Source organism: Nicotiana sylvestris, chromosome 9 (genome assembly GCF_000393655.2).
Source record: "Nicotiana sylvestris chromosome 9, ASM39365v2, whole genome shotgun sequence".
Classification (NCBI taxonomy): domain Eukaryota; kingdom Viridiplantae; phylum Streptophyta; class Magnoliopsida; order Solanales; family Solanaceae; genus Nicotiana; species Nicotiana sylvestris.
In genome coordinates this window covers 127,776,241-127,785,287 of record NC_091065.1, presented here as the reverse complement: position 1 = coordinate 127,785,287, position 9,047 = coordinate 127,776,241, and positions in this window count along the sequence as shown.

Here is a 9,047-nt window from a genome sequence, read left to right as displayed (position 1 = left end):
GAAATGGCTCTTTTCGAGCTCATCGTTGTTCCCAGGATCTAGCCTGAAGCGGTCCGGTAGACTTGGATCATCGGGGGTCCTCAAGCCTTGCAAAGATAGAGCACCGAAGTGAAAGTCAACTTCGGGCACTTGGAGCTTTACTTTGAGCTTGACATAGATAACCTTTTAAGGTGTTTGTAGGCAGGTTTCTAAGGGAGGGGCTATTCGTACTTAGGCGACTTCCTGAGGTTGAGTCCTCGTGGACGAAGCTCGAAGCACTTATCTTTCTTCTCGAGGGAGAACTTCGAGGTCGGGTACCACCTCGAAACTGGAGACGGCTTCATTGACCCTCTGGGGCCTAACTGCTTCTAGACGGAGATATCTAGGGCCGGTTACCACCTCGGGATCCGTATCGTGGTCGTTGGCCTCTCGAGGATTATCTTGGGTAGGCGAATCATTGTTGTTTCCCGTATATACATGGGGCGGATCTTGCTTCTTTGGAAGATCCCATTATTTTAGATAGCTATCCTTCCGCCTTGGCATCGAGTCCTTCGTTACCTTAAGCACGAAAGTATTGGTGTATATCCCTGCTTTAGTTTGCCAATTCTACCATAGTTAAGACTGCTACTTCAGGGCCTGCCTGGCAGGGAGGGGAGAGTTCCACTCCTAATGCTCAGGATTTGCGGGAATCTACTCTGAAGACTATGTCTTCGATAGGAGAGGAACATCTAGAGATGGTAAGGAGAGACTGCAGATGGGGTGAGGGGTAGCATTGCAGGTGCTTTCCCCGGATGAAGGTATACAGACCCCGCTAATGGATTCCTGAACGTATGCTTGTACCTTTTCGCACTAGGCCCCCTTGATAGAGTCGTGCTTTATTTCTACCTGAAGTATCGGGTTACTTTGGCACAGATACATCCGTCGTTTTGGCGAGTAGTGCTAATGATGAGATTCTTAATGGAGAAGGTTGGTCTTGAATTCATGCTTAGTCACCTCGTTAGGCAGTACCGTCCCTTTCATCATCGAGGCCTACTAACCTTGCGGTGTCGTTCGTCCACGCCCTTCGTTGTTGATGATGAGGAAGATGGGGATCGAGAGTGGGTCAGTCGATTCATCCGGGTCCGGACAACTGACATTTTCCCCATGGAACTCATGCCATTTCCCGAGGAATAGAATTATGTGCGTGAGTGGAGTGTCTCATGCTTTCTTAGATTCGCTTATAGCGAAAACCAGTTTAGTAACTGTGTTTCCTCTTTTTCTGCAACAACTTCGTGGGTGCCAGGCGAAGTTCCTGATTTGCCCAGCTGGGTCCGGAGGTTGGCGACCCATTCGTCTTGCGACGAGCGTAGGTGGCGAGCTGTATCCCAGGGCAGACGAGAAGCAAAATATCAAGGTATGTGCATAAGCTGCTTTTACCTTGGCCTTCGTATATTTGAGATAATATTTTCCTCTTTTTATGTACTAACCTTGACGTCGTAGGTATCGGAAAGTCCCTAGTGGCGGGGTTGCGCTCCTCCGGAGAGGGGGAGGAGTTGCCGGCTTCCGAGCCAAGGGACTGTCGCGCCCCCTTTTTCCTTTGCAAAATTGGGTTTATGACATTTTGGTTGGAATAACTCTTTCCTTTTGGGAAGGGGGTTTGCAGTTTTGAAGAGTCGCCACCTAACTATTTAAGGTGCATTAGGACACCTATATGGTTCATTTATAACTACGCTTGATAACCAGAGATAGGGTAAGGGCTTGAAATTATCCTAAGGGGAAGGTGTTAGGAACCCCTCAGGATCCACTAGTGTAGTTCCCGGCCAAACAGTTTTTTGTGAATTTGTACAAGTAGTAAATAAACAAGTATGTCTCAAATAGTAGGGGATTTGAGTTTAAATACACAGATGTTTGAAAAGCAATTAATGAAAAGCAAGAGATTTTTTAAAGAAAAGAATTACAATCTAAGTATGCTTGTGAATGTAAAGAGAGATGTTCTAGGTTTGTTTATAATATGGATCACATCATTGCAATACCCGGTATGACACTCCTCAAAGAGGGGCTACACGTGGTATTAGTGCACCGGTCATCATGTCCATATCTACACTTTCCCGCCCCGTGAAGTTAATTAAAGCGAGGGTTGGTCTTGACCCCTATCGCATACTGTTACCTGTCCCTTACTATCAGTCACGGAGGAATTTAGGACTTCTATCCTATAAAAGGGGGTTCTAGGTAGACCCTCAAGTTTAAAGGCAAAATACTAGGCGACAAATAAGAACACATAGGACTGCATTTAGGGGGAAAGCACAGAAAATAGATAGAAGGCTCAGATATACCTCCACACACAGTACACATAAACATCACGACTCATACACAATTGAGGTTTGAATTCAGATCCTAAGCATGGTATCTAAGTGATAATGGCAGAGTCATATTTATAACATAACTCAAATAGGAAGTCCTACTCAGGCTTGCCTACTGATTTTAATATGCTGATAGTTAAACAAAGATGTTCTGGTTTTTATTTAAGCTATATTACCTAAGGCTTACCTAGGCGTAAAATAATATGCAGTAGTTACCAGAATTATAAAACAGTTATTTTACCTAAAGCATGATGTTCTAAATGTTGCAAAGACATGCAGGATTATGACCAGTTTTACTCAAACATGAGAATGTTTTATGTCCTTTTCATGCATTATTGGTTTAACTAGGTGTGACTGAGTGAATTCCTAAAACAGGGTATCTAACGTGCACATATGAAAAATACAGAATGATTGCAGAATATGAAGAATTCCTAGAGCATGGTTTCTAAGTGCAGGAGCAATATTTTATGTTAATGTTGTTATTTAGCCTAAAGCAGGATTTTCAATTGATCAAGTGATGTCAAATGAGATGCTAAAATAGTAAACCTGAGAACATGGTATCTAATGCATGACATGCTTTCTTCTCCGATGGCGATAGGTGAATGCTGATTCGCGTTTCCTTGACATTTTCTGCATCTCCCAGGTTGACAATTTCGATCTCGTCCAGGTTGGACTTAGGTCTCTTCTCAAATTTCTCAACTTCTTTGACTATCTCGTCAGGTATGTCATCTTCCTTTAAATCCATGTCCGTTTGTTGCATTGTCTTATTGCATGTCACAGTCATTGGTTCATCAAGACAAGTAATAGTAATGTTGTATTGGTAAAGCAAAGAGAGAAAATGATAGCAATAAATATTAATTCATAAGGAAAATCAAAAATGCTTTTGATAAATTGAATAACTATTTTGAACATCGAAGATCTTATTACGGGAATTGAAAATTGCGAAAAGAAAATCATTTAGTAAATAAAACAGTGAATAATGCTTGTTTTAGCCTTGCTACCCCGATGCTCGTTGGGCTTTGGTTGTCCTGATGGTCCAATTCTTGAGATGTGCCCCTCTGCTGATCGCTTGTATGGAAGGGCCTTCCTCCCCCTCCTCTTTGAGAATAACACAACAGTCCATATCACTGTCCTCTAGAAACAAGTTCTTCACTACTGCAAGTGCTTCTTCTTTATCTGACCCATAAATAATGTTGGCCTGTTGGAAGGTCTGCTCCAGATGCGGTATTGGCTTCTCTAGTGGGTAGTAAGGACCGCGCCATGGTGACAACCAGCTATTGAATTCTTCCCAGCTATATTCATATCCCAAATCGAAGGTAGTTCCATGTTTCTTGAGTTTTATGGGTTTAGAGATTCCTTGGAGGTTCTTCACGAGCCCTTTGCCAGCTTCATACCAACTCCAACTCAATATACTCTCGATTTTGCTATCCCACCATTTGTCTTTCTCGATAGCATTGACTCGCTCAATGTGGGGGTAAGTTTCTCCATCCAGCTTCCTTCTTCCCTCGATCGCCGAAATGGTCTGGCGACTGTATATAGGGTTGCTACCATCGCAATGAATGATCACTTCCTAATGATTCCATTTGAACTTTACTGCCTGATGTAGCATTGAAGCTATGGCCCCGGCAGCATGAATCCATGGCTGTCCCAGCAGCAAGTTGTAAGATGCTGGTACATCTATTATCTGGAAATCGACCTCGAACCAGGTTGGTCCCATCTGCAGGCATAGACTAATCTCACTAATGGTGGACCTCTGAGAACCATCGAAGGCTTTCACATTGATTGCTCCATTCTTTATCTCATGCAGCCCTTTACCCAACTTCTTGAGTGTTACCAGCGGACAAATATTTAGACTGGAACCTCCATCGATCAGGATTCTGGTGATGAAATAATCTTCGCATTGCACAGTGATGTGCAGTGCTTTGTTGTGCCCCAGCCCTTCAGGTGGCAGCTCGTCCTCATAAAAGGTGATCTTATGGCTTTCCAGCACTTTTCATACCATATTAGCCACTTCCTCGCTAGTGATGTTACTTGGTACGTATGCTTCATTTAGCACCTTTAACAAAGCATTCTTGTGCGTCTCAAAATTTTACAGTAAAGAAAGAATGGATATTTGTGCTGGCGTATTGTGTAACTGGTCGATGACCGAATATTCCTTAGCCTATATTTTCCTCCAAAGGTCGTCCGGACCTGTCTCAATGAGGGGCGGCCGATTGGTGGCCTGCTTCATTGATTCAACCAGATGTTCAGGAGTATAGACTCTACCAGTTCTTGTCAAACCCTGTGCTGCGATAGTTTCTTCAATCCTGACCTTGCCATTCCTTCTCTCCTAGGCTGTATAGTCCCAGGGTACAACATTTGTATAGAATGGTGGCATGGTTGACATCACCACTAGGATCAGCACGGTTATCCTCACTTCGAATGGAACATGTGCCTTGGGTGATAAGATACAACCTCAAATAGTGCGGGTGCATTCGCCGGAGATGCGAATTCAACCTCAATCGGTGCCGGTGTCTTTGCGGATGGCTCTACTTTAAACTCAAAAGGTATATACATATTCATCTCAGCGTCTTCAGACGGTTGGATCTGGACTATGATTGGATTTAGAGTAATGGTTGGTTTCTTTGGGTAATCACCTTCTACGATCAACCCGATTGATCCCTCGAGATCCTAGTCATCTCCTACTTCGATCATGTGGATACCTCCACCCTTATGGACTGGTAGAGGGTTGTTGCAGATGTTTGGAGCGGGCACCTTTTCCACAATGATCTTGTTATCAATCAAAGACTGTATCTTGTCTTTCAAGGAGCGGCATTCATCGATGGTGTGCCCTTTCATTTCGGAGTGGTATGTACAGTACTTGTTTTGGTTAACCTACTAAGAAGGATTCTCAGGGGTTGCAGCAAGGATGGGGGTGACATAACCAGCAGCTTTGGGCCTCTCATATAGCTAGTCGATGGGTTCAGCGATGGCTGCATATTGCTTTGGAGGTCTGCGATCAAAGTTGGGTCAGGGTCTAGGGAAATTTTGGCGTTCAGGGGGTGATTGATAATGAGATGGTTGAGCATTATAAGTTTGGTAGACATGAGTGGGTTGAGAGTAATTGGGTGAAGTAGGTTGATATGCAGGAGATGGAGATGACTAATAAGTTGGTGGCGGAGCTTGGTATGTGGGAGTTTGGTAATTTGGAGTTGGCTGGTATATGAGTGGAGGTGTTGGGTAAGCTTGGTATTTAAGGGGAGACTAGGTCCTTTGTGCAACCATCACGGCCCCTACGTCCCTTTTCTTCGACACACCACCGGACTGTAAAGCCTTATTCATAGCTTGCAAGGCTTCAAAATTTGTAACCATACCACTTTTAATAACTTCTTCAATTCTTTCACCTAATTTGATAATGTCAGAGAACTTGTGGTTCTCAATCATCATGAGCTGTTCATAGTACTGTGGGTCCTGAGCCCATACAGTGAACTTGTTCATTTGATCATTTTCTAAGGAGGGTTTGACCTTAGCAGCTTCGGACCTCCAGCGAGTAGCATACTCACGAAACATCTCCGTGGGCTTCTTCTTCAAATTCTAGATATAGAACATGTCTGGTGCGTTTTCTGTATTAAACCTGAATCTGTCCATAAAGTCAGATGTTATGCCTACCCAGCTTGACCACTTCTTGGGATCTTGGCTGATGTACCAAGATAATACATCTCCTTTCAAACTCCTTATGAAAAGCTGTATGCGGATCCTTTCATCCTTCCCTACTCCAACCAGCTTGTCGCAATATGTCCTCAGATGGACCCTTGGATTACCCATACCATCAAACATTTCGAACTTAGGAGGTTTGTACCCCTCAGGCAGTTTGACATTAGGCTGTATGCAAAGATCCTCACAGTTTAGCCCCTCGATTCCTTTGCTTCCCTCAACGCCCTGAATCCGGCTGGTCAATTTCTTAAGTTCCTCGGCCAAGTTCCTTATAAGCAGATCCTTTGCATCAGACTCAGGTGTGCATGAGATAGGTTGGGTGGAGTGTTGCATGGTCTCCACATATATAAGATTGTTATGGTGGCCTAGTGTATGGGTGTGGAAATGGTCGTTTATGGAGTTATGAGGTTCTGGGATGAGTAGTAGAGTGTTGTTTGGGGTATGGTGGGTGTTGCATTGGTTCTTTGGTGGAGTATGATGATGAGGTGTGGGATGATTATGCTATTTTGGGATATTTTGAAGAGGTGTAGTGTCACGACCCTAAACCCGAACCCGGTCGTGATGGCGCCTCTCGTGAAAACAAGGCCAGCCAATTAAACCCAATTCACTTTTTAAACAGTTAAATAACATAAAAGCAGTCTAAAACATGATATAGCAATACTAGGTAGTAGATAATGTCAATAAAGTGCGGAAGTACGACCCAACACAACCCTAACCGGGGTGTCACAAGTCATGAGCGTCTGTAGGCCATAATACAAGTTTGCTAAATCCATAAACTAGTACAAATGTTTGAAGGGAAATAGAAATGATAAAAGAGTAGAAACACGGGGCTGCGGATGTCAACAACTATATCGTAGTCTTTGAACGCTCACCTGAAACTGGAGGGATCAGCACTCGGGAGTGGTATAGCTACGCCTGAATCTGCACGTAGGGGTGCAGGGAGTAAAGTGAGTACTACAACTCAGTGAGTAACAGATGTAAATAACGAATGAAAGTAAGAAAACACGTAAGGCATAATGCATTCTATAATGAAGCAGTAAAAACATTTAAAAGCAGTAAAACAGTGGAAAGTCAAGTAAAATCCTCTTTCAACAAGTAAACAAGTAATTGACAGGTAATTAAGGTAAGGTAAACAAATAGAAGTTCGCCCCTCGGGTACAGTATCAACAAAATCCACCCCTCGGACAACATCTCATAATAGTACCAGCCCCTCGGGAAATCACATAGAACAATACCAGCCCCTTGGGCTCAATCACACATCACAATGGGTACCCGCGCTCGCTGGGGGTGTGCACACTCCTGGAGGGGCCCCTTACGGCCCAAGCGCAATAACAAGACATCTCATGGCATCAAAACATAGCCCTTGACCTCATATAAATCAAACCACCTCATGGCATATATATATGGCATATATATATATATATATATATATCTCAGGCCCTCGGCCTCAAATCAGTATCAGTGTTTCCTCACAACTTAGGCCCTCGGCTTTACTCGGTCAAAAAAACTCACAAGCCCCTCGGGCAATAGTAAAACAGTGTTTCTCAACCCAAACATCATTTAAAATATCATATAAGTCTTAAAATTGAGTAAAAATGGCTGAGTATGAAAACAATGGAAAATAACATGATTGAGTTCAAGTATAAAGTCAAAACAATGAGGAAATAGCAATGAAAATCCCCGAAGGGTTCAAATAGTTGGCACGAAGCCCAAATATGGCATTCAGCCCAAATAGTGATGATAGCAAATAATTTTCAGTCCAATACGCGGTAAAATCATCAACCGGGATGGACCAAGTCACAATCCCCAATAGTACACGACCCCATGCTCGTCGTCAAGCGTGTGTTTTACCTCAACATAGCACTACGATGTGCAATCCAGAGTTTCAAACCCTCAGAACATCATTTACAATCATTACTCACCTCGAACAGGCTAACCTCTAGCTCACGATGCCTTTGTCCCTCGAATCGGCCTCCACGCGTGTCGAATCTATCCAAAATCAGAACGAGGAAGTCAAAATATGCTAAGGGAACAAAGCCCAAGCGAAAACAATCAATAAAGGGCACAAATCCCGAAATTACTAAAACCCGACCTCTGGGCCCACATCTCAAAATTCAGAAATTTTTACACTAATAGATTCCTTATCTTTCCACGAGTTCATGCATATCAAAATTTCTCAAATCTGACCCCAAATGGTCCTCCAAATCCCCAATCATAAGTCCAAAATTCCAAGCCCTAGTTCTTCCATTTTTAGCTTAAGTTTCCATGATTTTCTAGATAGAATTCACATAGTAATTGAATTTTAAGTCCGAAAATCTTACCTCCAAATAATTCCCCTTGAATCCCTCTTCAATCTGCTTCAAAAATATCCCAAAATAGCCAACTATAGAGGAAATGAGCCCTAAAATCACGGACAAGACGAGTTAAAAACAATCTACCCAGGCCTTAGTTTCCTTCTTCGCGAACGCGGTAAAACCCTCGTGTTCGCGAAGCACAAACTTACTTTGATCAACTTTTCCTCTATGTGAACGCGACATTATCATCGCGAACGCGATGCTTCCTCTACCTTACCCTTCGCGAACGTGCTCACCGTTATGCGAACGCGATGAACACTTGACCTCGAACTCATCTGACCCAAATTCCTCTACGCAATCGCGAAGACCTTCTCGCGAACGCGAAGCACCACTTCCCAGCCCTCCGTGAACGTGAAGCCCTTCTCGCGATCGTGAAGGCTTAATCCTTGCCTTCCTCTACTGCCTCTTCGCGAACGCGAGGCTCCACTCGCAAACGGTAAGGGTAAGATTTCTGCAACAACTGAACATATTTTCTGCAATTTCCTAACTCCAAAAATGATTTGATAGACCACCCGAAACTTACCCGAGGCCCCCGGGACCTCAACAAAAGGCACTAACACATCTTAAAACTTGTTCCAATCATCAAAACACCTCAAATAACATTAAATCACCCAGAACACATCGGATTCAAGCCTAAATTTCCAAAATCTTCCGAAATACGTTTTTGATCAAAAACCCAACC